This window comes from Symphalangus syndactylus, chromosome 4, assembly GCF_028878055.3.
Source record: "Symphalangus syndactylus isolate Jambi chromosome 4, NHGRI_mSymSyn1-v2.1_pri, whole genome shotgun sequence".
Classification (NCBI taxonomy): Eukaryota; Metazoa; Chordata; class Mammalia; order Primates; family Hylobatidae; genus Symphalangus; species Symphalangus syndactylus.
Window position 1 is genome coordinate 24286299 of NC_072426.2, and position 23660 is coordinate 24309958.

At 38.4% G+C, this 23660-nt stretch overlaps 2 protein-coding genes across 5 annotated transcripts in view; one reads left to right on the forward strand and one right to left on the reverse strand.

Moving 5' to 3' along the window:
* Positions 1-23660, forward strand: part of ACTA2 (actin alpha 2, smooth muscle) — a 276535-nt gene that overhangs the window by 225617 nt on the left and 27258 nt on the right. The window contains exon 1 of one of the 4 annotated variants that reach the window (XM_055274287.2): positions 4205-4228. The exons of the other annotated variants lie outside the window; for them this stretch is intronic. The gene's annotated coding sequence lies outside the window, so the exon portion shown is untranslated. Of the gene's footprint in view, positions 1-4204; positions 4229-23660 lie in introns of those variants that run through there. 4 annotated transcript variants of the gene reach the window in all.
* The window catches only part of FAS (Fas cell surface death receptor), a 136384-nt gene that overhangs the window by 29143 nt on the left and 83581 nt on the right, over positions 1-23660 (reverse strand). The gene's annotated exons all lie outside the window — the stretch shown is intronic.

Here is a 23660-nt window from a genome sequence, read left to right on the forward strand (position 1 = left end):
GAAACGTGACTTGGCTTAAGCCAATCAGCACATCACATTCAGTTGGAGTAGATTTTGGGACCTTTACTGGAAACACTAGGACACAAACCCTTTCTTTTTCATTGGATTTGAAGTAGAAATATGTGAGATGTGAAACTGATGTGGTTGGTTGTGAAGGGAGCTTGTGGCCCTGCCAGAGCTGAAAACAGTCAATTCATGCTGAGAGGAAACCACACTGAGAGGAAACCATGCTGAAAGATCAAGGTTGGTAGAGCCATCCAAGTTCTGGATGCATTTGGTTCTGAAATTGAACCCTGGACCACCCACAGTTACCCAACTCTACAAATTCTTAGTTTTTGCTTAAGCCAGATTCTTACAACTGAAAAAATCTTAACTGATAAATTATCAGAACTTTGATTAGTATAATAATTCTTTTGTTACAAAAGTTAATTGTTACAAATTAGCTATTCTAGTTTCAAGCTCAAGTAAAGATAATTGCTTAAACAATTCTGTAGACTGCTGAGTATCTAGGGACATTACTTCTTCTATCAAAGATTTTTTTTCTGTCACTAGAGGGCGTCAGAGCCCACAGCGGCCAAGTGACAAAATCCGTTAATAATTGTTTCTACCAATTAATAGAAATATGTATGGGTTCTTGGGAAAGGAAGAGAGAGGACGGAGATCTTAGATTTGGATAGGTAATCTGTGGATCTAATCATATAGACATTTTCACCTCCCAGAGAACATATTGTTTCCTATAGGATTAAAGAAATGATGTATGCGAAGCACCTAGTACACACAATAAATACTAATTTTTACTTTTACATTGCTTTTCCTAAATGAAGTGACTTCACAAGACAAATTGATAATTTGGGGTCACAGTTCAGATGGAAAAAAAAAGTAAGTTAAATGGCTTACAACCACTTTTCCTGTACTACTTCCTTCCTCCACTACTTCCTTCCTATACTTCTTCCTTCCTGCACTACTTCCTTCCTGTACCACTTCCTTCCTTCACCACTTCCTTCCTGCACTACTTCCTTTCTGTACTACTTCCATGCTCACATTCCTGAAGGCTAGGAAAAGTGTCCTAAAGCCTAACTGACCAGGGCTGGAAAGCTTGACCACCAAGATATGGAGCAAATTAGTAAGTCTCCTAATTTTTTCCCACTATGAAAACTTGTATACTAACCTACCTCTTGAGCAATGGCTGAAAAAGACAATGCATTAAAGAATGTTTAGACTGTGGCAACTAAGAAGCAGAGAGCAATTGGGTTAGTAGGGTGAGAACATCTGTTCTGTGGGCCCTGGCTTCTTAATCCAATTGAGTACCCCTCCCCTGACATTTTTGCATATGGTGGTCCCCTGAAAACACAGATATTCTGTGAAACCAAACATGAGAAGCATGCCTACCCCCTGGGTGTTAAGAACTGACACAAGGAAAGATAAGGACCACTTTTCAAGAGGTGTTGATTTGGGGACAGATAAAATTTCCTCCTGAGTAGGCTTAGCTTAAGGCAATGTTTCTTCAACTTCAGTCTATTTTGCCATTTCTGTAGTCTACTTGTATATACTAAATATATATTTAACTAATAACATATTTTTAAATCAACTTATTTTGTTCCCTAAGTCATTTTGTTTTTAAAATAAAACATTACATTATAACCATAAATGGAAAATCAGCATTCCTTGCCAAAAATAGAAGGTATCCATAAAAATAAATATGCCACTATTGAAACAAAATATTTGCCTGCATGCCAATAAAAATTGTTTCCCAAACTACTAGTGGCAAGGGCATTATACTTCTGGAAAGGTTGGCTTAAGGCATGGCAGCGCCTTCTCTCTACTTTAGACTTCCTCCCTGCCCCCAAACAACCTCCAGAGAAAAGACTAGCTAGTGTGGGCCTCAGGCCCTCCCCATGGGCCTGGAAGGGAGGTGACTGGAAGGAACAAGAGACATCAGAACAGCATGAGGGAGGGGCAGTCATTGTCTCCCAAGCCCATCTAGTGCTGGGGAGTGGGATAGGGCTGGGGGACTCTTTACCAGGGCACCAGCCTTTCCCTGTTAGAAAAGGCTGAGGGGACAGCTTGAGGGAGATAATGGATGGGCAGGGAGGACTACAGGGAGTCCTGCAGAGATAGAGAGAAAATGTGGAATGGGATGTTGGAGGAGAAAGGGCAGGGGAGGAGCCCAGAGCACTTGGGTAGAAAGGAGACATAGATGGTTTTCTGCAGAAGGCAATCTTAGTCGACTAATACAATAGTGGTATTAACATCTAGTTCAACTGAGAAAGAAGAATTGGGAGAAAGAGTTTTGATTTGGATAATCTGTGCATATGAGCATATAGACATTTTCCTCTCCCTGAGAACACCCCCAAATTAGCAACTTGTCCTATGAAGGATAGAGTCCCTAGATATAAATCCTAGTTCAGTTACTTCACTAGATGTGAGAAGCTGTGCATAATATTTAACCTCTCTCAGCATCAGTTTTCTCACCTGGTAAACATTTCTTTCCAACAGTAATGATATGCCCAGATAGATTCTGGGAGATAAACTTGGATTTTGTTATTTTATTTATTTTCTTATTTTGTTGTAGCAATTTGCCACTGGCCCCCTAAAGACCATCACCAATGCCTTTTATAGGTGACAATTGATATAGGCCCTGCCTATATTACCAACTAAATGCCATTTTATTTACCTATACTGCTTTCCTCCTTACTAGGCTAGAGAGCATAAGCATTGCCTGTAGCCTAACATCTTGGCTTCTCCATGAAGAATACCATATTTTTTAAACTTTCCAGAAAATAACTAAAAAGGAATCATTGGATCAGGCTCTCCCCTCCCATGGTCTCCCATTATTGCCTCTGATCAGGTCTGAAGGTGAGAAGATGTCTCTCTCTCTTTCTCTCACTCTAGCTCTTGCTCTTGTTCTCCCTTTCACTCTGTCTCTTCCTATATCACTTGGCCATTTAGACAGGCCCAGTGGTTTCGTGAATAACTAAACATAAGAAGTCAAGAGAGGCCTGGCTCAGAGAACATGGACCACGTCAGCCTTTTGAAGTTCCCTTAGTGTATTAAGGCAAAACAAAAATCAACACAATATTGAACCAGTTTGCAAACACTGGGATATCTTATGTTTTCATATAGCAAATAAATGCATTTGATACTTAGAACTTAAATGCTGAATCACATTTGGTGCTAGTGTCATTTGCCACTTGACATATGATAGTAGCACTAGTGTGCTACTATCATTTAAGGCCTTTCATGGATGTGAGGTGTAATCCATTCCTACTCACTCTTAATAGATTCTGACCTATACAGGCAGAAAGGTAGTGTGGGAGAGACCACGGGGACCAAAAGATCAACACCTCCCACTTTAAACTCTTCTCTACAACAGCCCTAGGAGACTACGCCAGCCTTAGCTTGACTCCTTCCAGCACGGGCTCCTACTATTTCTCAAGGCAATTTATTACATATCAGAACGCTTTGCAGTGGTTAGAAATTCTTCCGATGTTATAACTTCCTATAGTTTGACAAGTGTTTGCTCAACATCCACTATACAAAGAACACTACTTATACACAGAACTAGAATAGCTCCATGAAAAAGGAATTATAGTAACCCTCCCATCACCTGAGGTAGGAAGAAGGATTTTACCTCCCCACAAACTCTACACAAACCTGCATGCATCTAAAGAGTTTTTTGTCCAGGCAACAAGGATAACTAGGCAGTCTGAGTCTCTGATCACAGTAAACTGAGGGAGAAATTGAGGCCTTTATCAGCCTTTGCACTGAGGAAAGACACTAAGCAGGCATTCCTCCACCTGGTTTTGAAATCCCCTTGGAATTTCCAAGTCATTCAATGGGTTTATCAAAGTTCTTTCTGAAATGTCTTCAAACTTATTTTTATTTAAATCACACAAATATGTTGAGAGGAATGGTTTAAAGGGACAGATATTTAAAAACAAACAAAAATAAGATATCAGTAATATCTAATGCTTATATAATGTCCAGAACATTTGTGTGTGTGTGTGTGTGTTTTTTTTTTTGCATAACCTGTTAACTTATCTGAACCTTACAACTCCCTATAAAGTAGGTCCTGTTACCACCCTATTTTATAGAAAAGAAACTTGGAAAGACTTGCCCAAAGTCACACAGTTACTAGGTAACAGAAGTGAACTTCCAAAGCCTGTGCTGAATCCATTTCCTCTTCAGTTACCTCAGTGGCCTTATCATCAAGATGTAAACTCCCTAAGTAATTACAAAGCCTTCTTGTTTTGTTGTTCTGTTGAACACATGGTTTCCGGTTGATTAAAACCATACTCTTGTCATATTATTTTCTTAAATTCCGGGTTATATTGACTAAGATCATAATATGGTGAGCTAAGGGAACTCTTTCTTGCACTGAGTAAGTCTGCAAAGTAAGAATTTTTGCTGTTTATGTTCACTCCTCTATCTAAGAATCACAGGTCACATAGCCATGCAAAGTGGATTGAAATAAAGATAATCTAATTAAGATAGTGTGGCCATAACTCCACACTCTAACTCAGTGCATTTCAAACCTCAATATGGATATAAACTGCCTGTCAATATTATTAAGATTAAGATTCTGATTCGGTAGGTCTAAGACGTGTGAGGTTATGAATTTCTCACCAGCTCCCATGTGATGTTGATGCCACCTTCTGGAAAGGACACCTGAAGTAGCAAGAGTCTTTGCTCAGGGAAAACACTCACCAGTTTGGTTGTTTACCCCAAACAGATAAGGACCAATTAACCCCACTTCTACCACTTTGGCCAGTTATATTATTATTGCAGCACTTCTTTAGTGGTAGTAGATGGGAAATGTAGGGAAATCAACAAATTCAATAATCTCATTATGAACATATTTGTATCCAGTCTCCATTTAGCTTCATATTATACTACTTAGGCTGAATTTTTACTTAGCAGAAACAAGTCTTACTTGACTACATAAATACATTTTCCTATCAAGAAAAAGAAAAAAAAAACTTAGTTCATTTTCAAAGACACTGAGCTTTTATTTCTGTGAAAAGCAAGAAAACTGGCTAGAAGCCTGCTGACTCCCTCAGCCAATCAGGATAATATGACCATAAATGTCCATGAATTCCCCCCTCAGTGAATCTCTGCCTTTTTTATTTCTGTCGTGGGACATGTATCTTACAGTTCTGTACCACATATTCTGCCGTTTATGTCTTCCTTTCCTCATTTCAAAAAAAAAAAAAACACATTTAAGCTCGGTGAGATCTATCACCAAATAATCCATTGTCTTTTATGTTAAAAGCTGTTAACTTCATACACATGCAATTTTTAATTGCTTCTTAATGATAATACCTCTTCATTTAGATCACTTAATATGAGCCGGGTACCATTTAGTGGGTTTTATACATATGATTTCATTCAATGCTCATAAAAATCTTGGGAGGTAGGTCTTCTTATTGTGTGCACAATATAGGTGAAACAACCATGGGCCCAAGCACTTGAGGATCTTGCAGTAGTCACCCAACCAGTAAGCTATAGAGCTGGGATTTGAACCAAAGCAATTGCTTCTTGCATATAACAATGTACTGCCTTCTTGAACCAACATATATCAGTTAATCGAGCACTCACTATGTGTTAGACCCTTTTATATATACTAACTTATTTAATTCTCATACCCACACCTACAGGGAAAGAATAGCTTTCCTGATTCACATAGAGGTAACTCGATCAAGTTCATGTGTCAAGTAAAGGTATCAAGATTTGCCTGACTCTAAAGCCTGGGCTGTTTGCACAGTATCATGATAATTCCTGTCTTTTTAGTGAATGGGACGGTTTGCCTCATTGCTGTTTTTCATAGAAAGCCCATCTGAAACCTTTACATACCCACGAGCACAGACTGAAACACGTAGTATCTGGGACTGGGACTAAATTACTTTGCCCAACATTTTATCTACCGTTTCCCCCATCCAGCCTCTCTCTCACTCCCTACAGTGTTCCCTTCCCAGGACATGATGCGTTTCCCATCCTGCCCACCCCACTGCCTGTGGCACTGTTAACAAAGCAGCTGTTGGATTGAATTGGGAAATGTCTCTGTTTTGACCTTGGTTCTTCCTCTGTCCTAGGATCACACCTCTTCAATTTGCCTTCCTTTCCACGGATACTAGTCTAGACCTCATCCAAAATGAAATTTACTATCAACTTTTCCTGGTGTGAATATAGTTAAAAAGTATAAATCACAACGATGGAAGATAAATCAATGGCCAGTTCTTTCAAAAAAAAAAAAAAGTCATTTCTCTCTTAACCCGATGGTTAATAAATGGCTAATATTTATCAAGGGTTTAACTGCATAGGAAAAGTGCTTTATGCACACAATGTCTCATTTGATCCTCACCCAATCTTAACATCTAATATTAGCCTCATTTTACAGATTAAGAAACATAGGTTAGGTGAGTTTAAGTAATTTGCACACAGCTAGTATGTGGCAGAGCTCGAGTTAGGACACAGGTCTGGAGGCTCCACACTGAACACCCTGTGGACTGGCCCCGCTCTCTCTTGGATGTTGCTGGGCCTGCCCTTTGCTTGTGCTGACTTCTTCGCAGTTGGCCTCCCCATTCCCTGTTCCTACTCTGTCATTCAAACATCCCTTCTGGAAGGACCCTATTCCTCCATAGTCCAAATCCCACTTTTCATATAAGGCAAACCAAAGCCTCCTCTGACTCACTTTATCCCTTTGTGACCTTTCCAAATTTAGAACTTTCTCAGCACTTTTGAGGAGGGAGTGAAACTGATTTGGCATCTGGAGTCTGGGAAAATTATCTCTCTCTTTTTAAATTTACACATCAGATAAATCCAGATTCATTTGGAATTGAGCTATCTCATTCTTTCTTATCATTGCCTTGTAACTGTACTTGACTTTATATGGCTTGAGTCTCATTCCTAATCAGAATGCAACTTGCTCCAGAGGGGGGACATATTGGCCACTTTCTTTGAATGGAGGCTTCGAGCTTAAGTCTAAGATCCCAACAATTTTCCTTAACTAAACGAATACTTATGAGTACCTACTTTGTACCATGGACTGTGTTAGGCCTCAGGGAATAGCAGTAGGCAGGATAAGAACATTCCTTGCCTTCCTAGATTCTACAGATTACTGGGGATAACAAATTAGAGTAATTACAAGCATCAGGCCTGGCCTCTCTTTGCCTGTGAAATGCGTCTCTCTTTTGGCTCACCAGACGCCACAGTTCTGGCTCTCATTTATCCCTGGCTGTTGCTTCCCTGTCACCTCCACTGTGGTTATGTTCAGCGTCCTGATGCTTCCTAATGTGCTCTCCTCAGTCCTCAGGTCCCCTAGCTTCAAAGAAGGACTGAAGTGTCAACCATCACTTCCTCCCAGATGCTCTTCAAATCTATACCTCATGCCGTGACTTCTTAGTTTTACATTTAAAGTGCATTATGTTTAATTCCTGCTCATGTTCCACTCACCAACTTGAATTCTTATCGTGCCTAAAACTGAACTATTTCATTTTTATCCAGACCAGAAGGGTGAGAAAAGTAGAAGTGGTGAACAAAACTTAAAAATTAATAAATGAAATAAAATTTCAAGTGGAAAGAAGTCCACTTCATCTTTCGGCTCAGCAGGCCATCTTCTGAAACTACAGACTTTGCAAATTAGCTTTGCCTTTTTCTGCATCTGTCAAGCTCCATAAATAGCTTGGAAGCTCTTTGAACGTAAGAACTATATCTTCTATTATTCCATTTTGCCAAGATCTACCCCAAAGCCTTTGTAGGTGCTTTACACATGTGTGAGGAGGTGTGTGGTGAGGACACAGGCACTAGAAATGACCTTTGCTGTTGCTCTCTGGATCCTCCTGGCATTTGATTAGAGAGTCAGGACTAAACAAATGGCTAGCAAATTATACAGTCAAGCACATGTAACCTTTTCTGATCAAATTGAGTTTGGATTTTGTCCTGATTTTTGATAGGAGTATCAAAACCATGGCATTTATGCTGTTCTCGCCGCATGTCGCAGGCTGTGTAGACTTGTTAAAAAAAAAAAAGTCACCATTAACAATTAAAAGAGAGGGAGAGTAAGAGAGAACAGCCCTAGTTTGAGACTCTCACATTCTCTTTCCCCATCCTTCATTAGGGTTATTGCTGCCTACGCTTATTGCTGTTTAAAATCATCCCAAATGAGTAGCCTGCATTTTAAGGGTTCCTGACAATTATTTGGCCAGACTCTCATCTCTCCTGAATGCTGGCATCTTCTCCTTGTGAACATCTCTCTTTGAAGTCAGCAAGAATCTGGTCTGTGGTAAGTCACAAGTCTTCCCTTCCCAGGATCCAGGGCTGGCAAGGCACCCTGCTGCAGAGCCGGGAAACTTGCTGACCCCGTTTTTTTTTTTTCTGCTTTTTTATCTCAGTACTCACTTTCTTCCCTCCCTTATCTCTCCTCCCCAGACCCTTACACTCACACACAACATCATAACCCATTAAAATCAGCTTAGTAGAAGCTAAAGAATCTGTAATTTTAATTGTACTTAATTTTTATCCATTTTTTTTCAGTGTTTCAGGCAGTGGACAGGGCTCCTAAACATAAAAAGGTTTTCTGAGCTTTCAGTTTTCTGATTTATAAAACAAATGTTAACAGAATAAACTTTATATGCTTATTAGGAGGATTAAAGGAGGTAATTCATAGAAAAGATGCTATGCAGTGCCAGAAACATAGTAAATTCTTGATGAATATTAGTTCCTATTAATAATAATAATATAATAATAATAATAGAGATCAAATTCAAGGACAGAAAGAATAAGGAAGATTGCTTCTAATAGCTTCAGGTATCGTAGAAGGCTTTTTGGAGAAATTACCATTAGACGTGGAAAAATTTAGCATGAATTTGTAGAAGAGAGGATTCATTTTAATAAACTCCCCCTCTCAGGGTGACCCAGACACCTAGACATCTTCAGTTCCCTGAAGTAGGGTGAGCTGGAGCCCTGGTGCAAATGAACTGAGCCTGGCTCATGACTAGACCCATCTCTCAGCATGAGCCTGACTCATGACTAGACCCATCTCTCAGCATGAGCCTGACTGGTTGTCACTTCTTTCCATTGAGATTGGCTTTCAATAGAACACAATCTTTTCTCTCTCTTACCACTTTCTGACAGGTCAGAGCAGGGGCGATGAAAGCCTGAGCAGAGTACAACAAATGTATTCACAGTTACGTTTTCTCAACTTCACCCACTGATGTGAAAAGGACAGTCAAGAGCTTATTTTAAATTTTTTAACAATTCAGTCCACGCAAGCATTAATTCATTAGATGTCAAAAGAGCAGAAAATAAGCTTCTCCTTTGGGATATGTAGGCATATATTTTGCTGCTAATCTAAAGGAATCTGGGGAATGTGGGCAAAAATTACCTTCACCACATATAAGGATCTCAAGCACAATGCAACTTCTCTACAAACATCAGCATTGGTGTGAGCCTCTAAGAAGCTCTAATAATATTTAATGAAAGAATTATTTTATTCAATTTTCAAGCTTCGACTCTACCCAACACCTGGACCTTTACATTTGGTTTTATTTAGTAAGAATATTTTCAAGAAATTCTGTTCAACACTTTATTTCTATCATAGGTTCTTAATTATGAATACAATTTTGTTAATTTAAAATTATAATGTCTCAATAGTTGATGTGTATTTTAAAATAACACAATATCACTGAATTGCTGCTCATTATGTTCAGGGTACGTTAGAGATATGTTAGTCATTTTCAATTTAGTGGAGAGGAAGTGGGTTTTTGCTATAGAACTACAAAATTTTAGGGTCAAAACACTTGAATTAGTTCAGTACAATGGAAGGACTATTCAAATGTAATTAATGTACTAATTTTCTCCATTTTGCGTGATCCTCATAATGAACCAATATATTTTCCTTGGACTATCAATCCTTTTGTTAGAGTTTCCCCTTGTTTACTCAGGCATTTGTGATAACATCGATATATTAATTATATGTTATCTATTATACCAACCTTGTCCAACCCACGGCCCGTGGGCCACATGCAGCCCAGGATGGCTTTGAATGCAGCCCAACACGAATTCGTAAACTTTCTTAAAACATTGTGAGATTTTTGGCGATTTTTTTTTTTTTTTTTAGCTCATCAGCTGTAGTTAGTGTTAGTGTATTTTATGTATGGCCCAAGACAATTCTTAGTCTTCCAATGTGGCCCAGGGAAGCTAAAAGATTGGACACCCCTGTATTACACATTATATTATTACTATAATTAATTGATAATAGTAATGTATGGTTGGGTCCTAATCAGGATGGGACATAAGATTCAGTGGCTGGGTCATTTGACCTTGCCTCAAACTTGAAAGAGACATCAGATTTTGGTGATGATTAATTTGTCAGCCAAATGAAGAGGAACGAAATTTGGCTTCTATTAATCTCACTGCATAGTATTATGGTATAACACAATGGGAGTAGTACTGTATACTAATAGTGCACTAAAAACTCCCCGAATCTAAGCATAGAGGACAGATTCAATGGAGATGAGCCTCAAAAGCTCAAGTCACCAAGTCACCTCCTGCTCTTCAAGTATCTCCTAGTTTATGGCCTTTCTTTAATTCTAGAATGTTTATTAAGAGGCCAGTATGTGCCAGGCAGTGTTTTATGACCTGGAGATGCAGCATTGACCAACATTGAAAAAAAAAACCGTACTCTCATGGAACTTATGATCCAGTGCTAAAAGTAGTCAGGGCCCCATTTTCCTAAGCCCAGAGCCCAAACATTTATTTGCTAATAGTTTGCTTTGCTCTCCATGCCCCTTCCTGTACCCTCTCTACTGTTCCACCTGATTCTTTACGTATTGGAGCACTGGGAAAGCAGGAATGACAGTAAAATTTTCATTATGTCTAGTCTGTAATAAGAAAAAAACAAACACTTTCAGTACTTTCAGTTCTTAAAAAGTATGACAGTACTATTGTCCTTCTCAACTAATTTTTCTGCGTGGAGCTAATACCTCATTCAAATGCACACGCTACTCTGTATACGGTTTCTTCTGCCTCTGATTTATCTCCTTCCTTTTGTATAAATTTAGCAATATTTTCCTCACAAACCTTAAAATAGCCAAGTGTCAAAGATTTGGAAAATGTAGAGGCAGTATCATTGTTTGCTCTTGCTCGAGAGTTTTTTTTTTTTTTAATCGTTGACAGCATTCTGGTTTCACTTTCACTTCAGTCGGTAATTTAATGTGATACTAATACAACCTGTAATAACAGTTAAATGCATGGAGCATGAACTACATGCTAGAAGTTACAGTAAACAATTTGCATCATCTAACTGAATTTCCAAAATAACCTTATTATTTTCCTCACTTTAAATATGTCTTTTGAGAGGTGAAGTAAATGGCCCAGAGTCACAAAGCCAGCAAGTGGCCGATCTGTATAGTATTACAGTGATCTAGGATTTAGGATTTAGAGTGCTATATAGTACTATAATGATCTCAGCTCATCTAACTGCAGGGCCACATTCCACATACTTTTTGGCCCCACAACATTAGAGCATTAATCAGCTTCCCAAAAATGCTTCCTAATTAAAGTGAAAGAGATTTATTTTATCAAACAAAGTCTTAAGTGAACTATGCCAAAGTCAATGATCTGGTGGAATTCAAAGAAATGTTTGTATTACTTAATAACCATGAACTAGCCAGGCATGGTGGCTCGTGCCTACAATCTCAGCACTTTGGGAAGCTGAGATGGGAGGATAGCTTGAGGCCAGGAGTTCAAGATCAGCCTGGGCAATATAGTGAGACCTTGTCACTATTAAAATAAATAAATAAATAAATACATACATAAATAACTGATCTCACTGGCTACAAGAGGAATTCATTTTTTAAAAGACCACCAACATTTAATAAATTGCATTCTCTAGCAATTGCTTTTTTCATATTTTTCAACTAATTGGGTAGGATTTAGTTTCAATATCACTTTTAATACGTAAAGTACCAATTTAAAGTGCAAAATCTTTAGAAATCTATTTTGGGGAAAATGTCAAGAACATTTTTCTATTTGGCATTGGTTCACTAAATTGAGTCCTTGAGAGCCTGATTTTTTTTTTTTTTTTTTTTCACCAAAGAGTCAAGCCAAACGAAATTCCACCCACTTTATTCAGGGTGTATTTCTGGGTCCTCTCAATGTCTGGTTTAGTTGTAGTTTTAAAATTTAAGAAGAATTTAAAGCTCTGGAGACATGTATTTTTGTAAATACACAAAACGGGCAGGGCACAGTGGCTCATGTCTGTAATCCCAGCACTTTGAGAGGTCCAGGTGGGTAGATCATCAGAGGTGAGAAATTCGAGACCACCCTGGCCAACAGGGTAAAACCCCATCTCTACTAAAAATACAAAAATTAGCTGGGCGTGGTGGTGTACGCCTGTAGTCCTAGCTATTCGGGAGGCTGAGGCATGAGAATCGCTTGAACCTGGGAGGTGGAGGTTGCAGTGAGCTGAGATTGTGCCACTGCACTCCAGCCTGTGTGACAGAGCGAGACTCTGTCTCATAACAAAAACACACAAGACATAGAGGTAAATATTTATGTATGCAAATATATATACCTGTTAATATTTGGCCTGGCAAAAACTAGCTTGCTAGATGATTTTTTTGGAAAAGGCTTTGGTTCAGTAGCAGAAATGAATATGGGTGTTATTCAAATGTCTGTAAATTAATGAGAGCCCTTTGAGGTTAGTTCAGCTTAAGCATTTTGAATCTGAAGAATGAATGGTCTATGTTAAAGACGCTTTTGGGAATGGGGAGTGGTGGCAAACACAACATTGCATCCCAAACAGCGCCAAGGTGACAGGGTACCTGGCCTCACATCCATGAGTACTTGAGAAATTGACAATCAAGATGAAACAACGTGTTTTTCTTTAGAAAGGAAAGGCAAAGATAATGGCTAACAAGGAAGAGTTTGTTTCATTGGGAACTCCATGAAGCATTTTCACAATTGTTCCCCTGGCAACTCTGGGATTACCTAATCACCTTCTCCATTCCACTTCTTGTCTCTCTCAGAGCTGTTCACATGGTGATGATGACCTAGAGATCCCCAGGAGTGGGAATCCATTTGGTCCATAGCCAATTTTTAGGGGCTCCATCTCCAAAGCAGTGCCAGAAATTATCCCAACAAGGAATTTCTGAATCTATGGGTCACACAGAAGAAAGGGAGGGTGGGAGGATTGGGAGGCAAGGCCCAGGAAAAATTAAAATAGAAAAATAAAACATAGAAGTTAAAATGATTTTTTGAAAGACTAAGTACTTACAAGGTTAGCTTTTAAAATAAAACAACTACAAACTCTTTATGGTTTCAATTTTGCTTTAGTATTCTGCAATGTTTCTTTTCAATAGATTGGCCCTCACATATAAACACATACACATACACAAACACAATCTTCTTATTTGCCATCTAAAACACCTAGTATCCTACAAAATTACCTGTAAGAGTCTCAGTTAAGTAGACACTGGAAAAACAATCAGAAACAGATTAAAAGATAAATGGGGTCTCACTTTGATAGCACATATAGTTAACTAGAAACAATGCAGAGAAAATTAAAGTAAAAATCATACCATTGTATGAGGCTTATGATATACATTATAATGGGATGAACAGGGGTAAAATCGATTTATACATTTGTAAGGTTACAGTAATTTCCATGAAGTAGATGGTATTTAAGGATGTATATTGTAATCCCTAGAGCAACTTTGTAAAAATAATGCCAAAAGATATAGTTAAAAAGCTAATAGATAAATTACAGTGAAATTTAGAAAAAAAATTAAACAATATAAAAGAAGGCAGGAGAGAAGAAAGAGAACAACAAAAAAGGCAAAAAATAAAAATAGATCAAAGAACAGTAAATCTAAATCGAACTGTATCAAATATTACAGTAAATATTAACAGACTAAAAATAAAAGGAGATCAATTTTTTTTCCTAAACTCCCTGTTCTCAAAACTCCTTTTGTGACAGCAATTACTATTACAAATAACAGTTACCAATCCCTTAATTTCCTGCTGCCTGAAGACCAGACAATAGCTGAATTTACACTCCTCTCCCCTTAATCGTTAGCAATTGAGGACTTTGTTTCATTTCATTTTAAATGGCCAATTAATAAGTAGTCCCTGGCTGGGCGTGGTGGCTCATGCCTGTAATCTCAGCACTTTGGGAGGCTGAGGCGGGCGGATCACAAGGTCAAAAGATTGAGACCATCCTGGCCAACATGGTGAAACCCTGTCTCTACTAAAAATACAAAAATTAACTGGGCGTGGTGGTGTGAGCCTGTAGTCCCAGCTCCTTAGGAGGCTGAAGCAGGAGAATAGCTTGAACCGGGGAGGCAGAGGTTGCAGTGAGCTGAGATCACTCCTCTGCACTCCAGCCTGGTGACAGAGCAAGACTCCATCTAAAAAAAAAAAAAAGGAGTCCCCTTGGACAGCAGCCTTCCAGCACTTCAGAAACTATAAATTTGGCTTAAATAAACTGTTAGGCAAACTGTAGATCTTCTCACCATCAGAGCATCAACCTCTGAACACCAATTCTTGGCTGCTTTCTAGGGGGAAAATATGCAGGAAGGACAAAAAGAGGGATATTGCACAAATTGCTAAAGCCATTACATGCTATGACTCCTGTTTGTATTATAGTCTTACTTTTACAAATGTCCTATTAGTTACAAAAACATAGCAACAAAATAGAGCAGCAAAAGAACTCTTAAAGTGGTTGCCATTATGACTTTTATTATAAGAAAAAAAGGCAAATCCAAATCATCTAAAAAAGGAAGGAGTTAGTCAAATGACAAAATCTGGATCTAAACCTGTATCAGATGGGATTTGAAGAAATATGTCTGCCACTCATTCTTAGCTTATTCTGTTTACCCAAATACTCAGATCCTAACTTGAATTTAAATGGGCCGCGTTGCCAAAGACTGCAACAGAATCAGATGGCTCCATGCCATTGGCACCCTTTACAAAACATAAAACATACTGCATGAAGTTTTCTCATTTTGTGTTTGTGTTTGTCCTTAGCTGTACTTATTTTATCAAGTTAACTCTTTGAGGATGGAAAACAGATACATCATCTGTTACTTCACACACTTGGAGATGAGATACTCATTTAAGTAGCAGAAGTTGTGAACTTTAGGAAAAGTGAGGTCAAGAAAAATATCTGCCTTTTCCAGCTCAAATGCTCAGTACAAACCTTTTCTGCCCAAATCTACAATTGGCTAAGCATTGCTTGAAAATCAGACTCCATTATTCGGGAAAATGTCTATTATTTGTGCCTTCTGTAGATCATGACAGAAGAAGACAAGGTTTGTCTTTACATTTTAGTATTATTTTATTTATTGCCTTTGGGTGGAGGAATCCGAATGTCAGACATGAGCTCAGACATTGTTTTTGTCAGTTTTTGGATGTATAAATATTAAATGGGGAATCCTTTATATATATATATATATATATATATGTACACTTTTTTATTATACTTTAAGTTCTAGGGTACATGTGCACAACGTGCAGGTTTGTTATGTATGTATACATGTGCCATGTTGGTGTGCTGCACCCATTAACTAGTCATTTACATTAGGTATATCTCCTAATGCTATCCCTCCCCCCTCCCCCCACCCCACAACAAGCCCTGGTGTGTGATGTTCCCTGTTCTGTGTCCAAGTGTTCTCATTGTTCAATTCCCAACCATCATTCTCAGCAAACTATCGCAAGGATAAATGGGGAATTCTAATGCTGTGTGAACTGTCTAATTTCTGAACTATCTAAATGCAATTTTAGTAAAACGGTCGAATGTCCTTCTTCCTACCTCCTAGCATTCACTACCCCTCTGAGTTGTGAGTAGCTAGAACCAGACCTATTCAGATAGTCTCAGCACTAACTGAACACCCTCCTCAACAAGCAGGGGCCTAAGCTCCTATGAAGCTGAATAAAAGTGAAATGGAAGTCAGAAAAGGGCACAGCAATTTGCTGCATTCAAAAGGAAGTCAGTGAAGAGGACAGACAATCAGGTCAATAAGACTTTACTAGAATTTCTCGGTGGTTCTGGAAGGTGGAATACAAGGGAGAGATTGAAGAGATGTTTCTTGAGATGGAAACATCTGAAGAGCTACTTGAACAGGGTAGTGACTTTGCCTTTGAGTAGAGAAAAAGTTGGTAGGTGCCTTGATCCAGGTACAGTAAAACCTTTCTTTAGGTATCATATCCTGAATTTTAACATTAAGTATAAGGGATTTATGGACTGCTTGAATATTAGAAACATTGTTCTATCTCTAAAAACCCATCTAAATTATTTTTCTTTCCAGTTATCAGTGTGGTTACATCTGAGGTCTGCCATGAGCAATTTTTTCCAAAAAGTGTTTATTTTATGAAGAGTTAGAGGCATTCATTCATTCGTTCATTCATTCATTCAACATAAACGCCTTGGCAGAGTTTACAATTTAACAACATCCTTGCAAGAGATATTTACTGAGCCCCTCCTATCCCCTAGTCACTGTGCTAGATACTGGGATACGATGGTGAACAATCAGAGTCCCTTCCCTAGGCTGATGAGGAAGATGTATACGAATGAAATAATTGTATCAAATGTATTACTACAAACTACAATAAGTACTATGAAGGAAAAATAGAGTGCTATCAACGTATACGAAAAGATACAGTTGGGAGGATGGTATGGTGGTCAGAGGAAGCTTCTTTCCTTGAGAAACTGGTTATCCCAGAGAGCCAGAAACAATTTGAGTAGGAGTAAACCAGCCAAAAAAAAAGTGATCTTGATGCTGTGAACATAAAACTGATCTAAAAAATAGTCTGTTTGAAAAACGATCATGACAGATGGAGCCTAAAGCTCTGAAAGTCTCCTTTGCACAACAGAGACCATGCCAATGGGGGCATGCTTTCTTTGGATTTGTAGGCTTTTTCAAATACAGACATCAAAAGCAGAGTGGCCACTCAGCCTTACAAGCATGGGTCTGGGCACAGCTGATGCCCTAAGGCATAGCAGAATGTGGGAATACTCACTTCTTCCAAAGATTTTTTTTTATGGAAAATTGACACTAAAGACCTTTTTTTGGGAAATGAAAGAAATGGCAAGGTAATTTGGACAATATGGAAATCTATGCTGATCCTATGGAAATAATAATGTGCTCCAATTTCCCCCATTCACACTGCTTAAGATTATACTTCTTGCCTCAAAAATCGAGATCCTACTTATAAAAGTGTTTGTCTTGAGTATTATTTAATAAGAGAGAGAGAGAAAAAAAAACACAAAGTTGTAATACAACCCAGATAACATCTTTCCAAACCTTTCCTTCTTATTTAGGAGGATCTTCCACCTAAACACATTTTTCATCTCTGTGTAGTATTGCGGGGTGGGGGGTGGGGGGAGACATCAAATAATATAATGTTTTATGAATACCAAACCTACACAAATTTCTGAAAGACAGAAACTTTTCCAATTCTAGGAGATCCTCCACATCTACTTTCCAAGAAGAAGGCTTTAAAAGGGGCGAGTAAGGTATAAGGGACCTGCAGAATCTCTTTAACATGCACACATTATGGTACTAGAAAAGAGGACAGAAATGCCTATATCAACAGCTGCCTGTAACATTTTTAGCAGAGCTTCATTCCAGGCCAGCCAGTGAGAATTAAGGAGGAAAAGGCTTTCAGTGATTCAGAAGCTGCCTTCCCTTATAAAGTCAAGGTTCTCTGGAGTGGTATTTTGACTACTTTTGGAGGAGGGATTGTCTACATCCACTTCTCCAAAGAAGCCAGAATTTTCTCTTCCTCTCTACCAAAAAAGTACTCTACCGACAAATATGTGTGCAAAATGCAGACCGTGCCTGCATTCTTTCAGGTCAGCAGAGTGCCCGTGTTACCAATGTTCACAGCTGGTTTTGGAATAAAGTTATTGTTGTCATGGATTCAGGAAAACAAACATAGTTTTAATTGTTCCATTATGAGTTTTAAACCCAAGATGATAAAAAACCCTGCATATAGATTTGTCCAGCTCTGGTCGCTGAAAGGAATCACCTGTATTACATATCCTGGCTACAAAATAAGAACATTCATTAAATGCACAGATAGGACCACTCAAAACATAATTAGGTGTCTGGTTAGTCAAATGTTCTGGATAAATGAGGATGTCTATACCTAACATTTCTGAGTTACCAGTTTTTAACGATTTAAATACAAATTAAATATGCAAAATACAAGTTAAATACAAATAACTGCAAACACAGAAACTACTGAATTAAATAGTTTACTTCTGCAGAAATGTCAAGACCATGACAACACACCTTAAGGTCACAAGTAGAAAACTCCAATTACTGTTACACGTTACAGAAAAAAAAAAGGACTTTTATCTGGTTACTATAGTTGTTTGATTTCTGGATAAGCCATAAACTTGAAGTATGATAATCATACTAACAAACTCTTGAAACATCATTCATGTAAAATTCAAATTCATATTTATTTCAAGTAGTTTCTCCAGCAGAAGAAAGGGAACAACTTTGCCAACCATTTTCCCGTTTTAAATTTAGGGATGATTGAAATGAGTTCAGGTGTGTGAGCCATCATTTCTTCTGAACCTGCTGATGTAATTCACAGAGATTCAGCCCATTTTCCTTGTACTGGCCTTTGCCAGACATGGCTTACAGTAACAAAATCATGAAACAAAATATTCTATTTTATATGTTCATCTTCTGTCTTTGAAAGTTCAAGAAACAAGGGCTCTGATACCTGATTTGGTTAGTGTTTGAAGGTTACCAAGTTGTACTGCATGTAATAATTTGGGCTTAGGTAATGTGGATTGTCATAAAATGCATATAAGCATGGGACAGTGCTGAGGAATAGAATATTGAAAGTCACAAGAATTCAGTATTCCACTGTATTCTTGCATCTGTCCTCATCACCACCTGATGAAGCAGGTGTTACATCCTTCTCATTTTATAGATGAAAAAACTGAGGTGAGATGCTAGATGATTTGCCAAGGGACTCAAAATAAATTGTTGAAAACTGGGATATGAATCCAACCTACCTCCAGAGTCCATACTCTTGCCCTTACTTGATGATGCCTTTTATCATAGATAATAAGAGTCTTGTCCTGTTCCAACTATCTCAAACTCCAATCAGGTTTAAAGAAGTGGGAGCTCTTCAGTACAAAATTACCCTATAGGGTCTCTATTTTGTTGGAAAAGGAAGTGAATGCTTTGAATTCCAAGTTGCAGCTTTTAAAATTCTTGACGCATCCAAAGATATCTCGAGGGTCTCTTCCTGTTCACTTTCTTTTCTAGGGGCTAAAGTATGTCTGATGCTAAAATAAGTGTTGTATAAACTCCCAGGCTGATCTTGGCACACAGCCTGCCCTCTTGGCGCTGTTTGAGCCATGTTGCTCTTTATGGGATCTTCTCACTCAAGCCTCAGGATCTCCTAATGGTATCCTAAGCTTCCAGTGCTTCCCATGTCACTCTGGACAACAAGGATTTAAACACCACCTGACACCTAATATCTGCCCTAATTAATCCAAATTTGAGTGACAACTGATAATCTGATTGGCACTTAATAGTTTTCAAAACATTTGAGCAGGCTATGTCTTTGATCTGCTCAGGAGCCCTGAAAAGTGGTGGCTGGCAAGTGCCATTGTCATTTTGCAGATGAGGAAACTGATATGCAGGTGATTGCCCAAACACAGACAGCCGGTAGATGAGAAGGTCCTGGCTTCCAGGACAGAATTTTAGGCACTCTATGTAAGTCATGCTTTCTTTTTGTGAAACTATCAACCTCTTCTGCTTATTACCTCACAGACACCACAGATAAACAGAAGAGTTTATACTGCCTATTTATATTTTCAAATTCAGTATTTCAATCAGAAATTGTTAGACATAGACAGGATATTAAAATAATAGGCCCACACACTTATAGATTACAAAACGAGGTCCAAAGTGCTTAGTGAACTCTTCAAAGCCACCCATACAATCAGAGGCGGGGCCTAAAATAGAATGCAGGCCCACAGTCCTGTCCAATCCCCTTCCCTGTCTATAAATCTGCTCTCCATTGTGTTCTCTGAGGACATAAGCCTGGGATCCTATAATCTAAGAAGAAAAAGCTATGATAATATTGATGAAGGTCATTCCTCACTATTCTTCTGTACTTTTGAGAGTTCAATATCACATTCCCTTCTTATCCTCTGTCCAAGTGCTTCTGTGTGGCTCTTGTTTAAATGCAGATCTCTAGGCCCCATGCCAGAGAGCCTGGCTCAGGTGAGCCCCAGGAATGTATTAGGACCCTTACTTTCAATGGCAAAAACCGTGATTACTTTTGCACCAACCTAATAAATTTTAACAAATTGCCCAAGTGATTCTGTTGACTATGGTTCTGTAAATTCAGGCCATGCTTTAGGAAACTCTGCTCTAACTCACTATTTTCAAGGACTGGAGTGGAAAAAAACATTGGTGTACCTTATTTAAGGAATATTTATTTTTGGCAGGGCTCTTTCAAAAGTTAGTCATTATGGTGATCAATAATTAGTTAAAAGCAAATCAGCCCAAACCAGCAGTGGATCATAAATTTGACACCCTTCCATGGAGTCTGCTGTTTCTTTAGTAAGGGGCTCTTTGCTCAGCAATCCCTGGGAAAATCTGTGCTTTGCAGAAACGCAGGCGGAAGAATGATGGTCACCCTTGGATGCTTTGCTTAATGGCTTGACCTTGCAACTATGGTTCAACCTGCTTGCCCGAGGACGTCTGTTCTGTGCATTGGCTTTTGGTGGTCGATATGTTGGTATACCTAATGTGTTTGACCTCCTAAAGCAAGTACACTAGGCAGCCGCGTGCTGCTTAAGGAAAACAGGGCAAGGCTTGTACGTTATAATAATCCTGAAATGTGCTAAAGAAAGCCTACAGCCAGAGAATGTCCCTTATCTTACGCATCTTATCTGTTCTTTCCTTAAAATAAATCAGGGAAACTTTCTGAAAATAACAACGTCTGAGATGGTCATTTCAGACAGCTCTTTTAAGGTTTGGGGAAAATAGAAAGTTGCTTAACTAAATTCCTGAGTTTCTACTATATGTAGAAGGGCAGGGTGCCTTAAGGGGAAAATGAACACACTGGCTGCCTCCAAAAGTTTACAACCTAATGGTGAATATACTGCAAATGTGAGAAAATATAAGAGCTTACATCAAGTAAGTGTGCTGATGAAATCACTGGAGCAATTGGAGCATTCTCCCTGTAGAAAAAATGCATCTAAGAAGGTTTGCTGTGGATGAATTTTGAGTAGGCTTTTAAAATAAGGCAGAAACATGTTTTGGCAGAAGAAGAAAAGGGAAGCTATCCCAGCTCTGGAAATAGAATACACAAGGGCTGGACTATATGAATTTGTGTGTTGTGGGGAAGGAGGAAACTTAAGACACTAAAAATGTTTGTAAAGCTTGGAGTGAAAGTTGCAAAAGAGCAGCAAACAGAGGGCAAAGGAAAAACAGGCGGGCAAAAGAAAGTTGCAAAGGAGCAGCAAAAATGGTGCCTGCTTTGAATGACCATGCTTTCATAATAGCTTAATTTGTATAGCTGCAGACAGGGAAAGAGACCAGTTGGTACAGGACATGTAGATACTATATGCTGCAGGGTAGCTGAATATGCCACCCTAAAATATGCCTCTCTGGCATAAGGATTATTTTGAGCTGAAAGCAATCGAGAAGTAGATACAAAAAATCTCTCCGCCCTACCCGTATTTGCTTAAAAGCAGGACATACACTTACAAAGATGTCCCTCCTTCCCTCTCTACCAAGAAGGACAAAGGTTGATCACCAGGGATGACCTTAGGCCCTTGCTTGCCTGAAGATGGCACAGAGAAATCTACATAACAGACTTTACTATATAACCTTTTGTCTACCATTAGTTTCCCATGTATTTGTTTTCCCACAATTTGCCACCCCTAGAAACTCAAGATCCTTTCCCCTTGTCTTGTTACTTCCCCACCAATGTGTTGTTCTTCATTGATGATGCCACATAAACCAGAGTTCTAAGTCACCTCTTTGAGAATTGCTCATTCCCTGGGTATCTCCCATATATACATGAAGGCTATTTGTTAATAAACTTCTGTTTGCCTTTTTCTTTTTAATCTGCCTTTTTTTTGCAGGGGTTCTAGATAAGAATTCAGAAGAATAGAGAGACAATTCTTTTTTCCTCCCATACAATGCAAAATATGTGAAACTAAACTAAAATATATTAAAGTAAATATATGAAACTAAAGTAAACTAAAATATATAACAAAATATACAAATTATATAATAAAATAAAAATAATATAAAAACATACGAAACTAAACCAAAGTAAAGTAAACTAATATAGAACTAAACTTAGATAGAGCCTGTTAGGAAAAATAGGAATACAAAATTAGACGCCACAGTAGGAAAGAGCCTTTTAGTCTAGCTAAAAGATGATTAGAAACTGTAGCATTGTAATAAAATGTGGACATGCAGAAAAAAAGACAAGTTTAAGAAAAGCTGCCAGAATGTATAGCTAAACGGAGACTGTACATCCTGGTTCTTTACAAGCCAAACACGGATATTAGTTTGATTACTCTAGAATCTACTTCTTTTTAGACCCAAAATGGTAATGTCCAAGCTTGTCAACTCACCTTCTTCACTAGCCTCCAATGAGAATGGCACTTGGCTGCAGACAAAAATCAAATTCACTCTCCAGGGACAGAGATGTGCCAACACTACAGTGATCCGAAAGTATTTGCTATTGGTTTAAATAGGTCCAGAGATCTGAACATTGGTAAGCATTGCTGAAACTGCTTAACTTCCCAGAGTGGCCTCTAGGAGAGGGACAAAAATGTCTTGACTAAATAAAATAAGGTGACTGTAAAAAATTTAAAATTCTCATGAGATTCTAGTCATTCCTTTCCTAGTAAGTCAGACTTACTGTTTAATCCCTTACTCCTGAAGAGTAAGAAATAAACTATTTTATTCATCTTATTATCTATATAATAAGTACTATACTTGGGGACATAGTAGGCATTAAATAAATGTAAGTTCCATTCCCCTCTGAGAATCTCTGGAAATACATTTACACTAAGACATTAGTAGGCATTTGCTCCAAACCTATGCTCCTCGAAAGCTTCCCAGAAAATTGGCATCCTGGAAATTTTCCCAGGTTTTCTTATTGATATGGTTTGGCTGTGTCCCCACCCAAGTCTTATCTTGAATTGTAGCTCCCATAATCCCCATGTCATGGAAGTGACCTGATGCGAGGTAATTGAATCATGGGGGTGGGTCTTTCCTGTGCTGTTCTCCTGACAGTGAATAAGTCTCACGAGATCTGATGGTTTTATAAAGGGGCGTTCCAGCTTCATCCATGTGACTTTTTGAAAAAAAAAAACAAAACATATATATATATATATAAAGGGGCATTCCCCTGCTCTCACTGTCTTGCCTGCTGCCATTTAAGAAGTCCCTTTGCTCTTCCTTCACCTTCCACCATGATTGTGAGGCCTCCTCAGCCATGTGGAACTGTGAGTCCATTAAACCTCTTTCCTTTATAAATTACCCAGTCTCAGGTTATGTTTTTATTAGCAGCGTGAAAACAGAGTAATACACTTATGAAGTTTATTCCACATCATGGTAATCACATGCTGATAAAATGGTCATTTCTTTTTATTT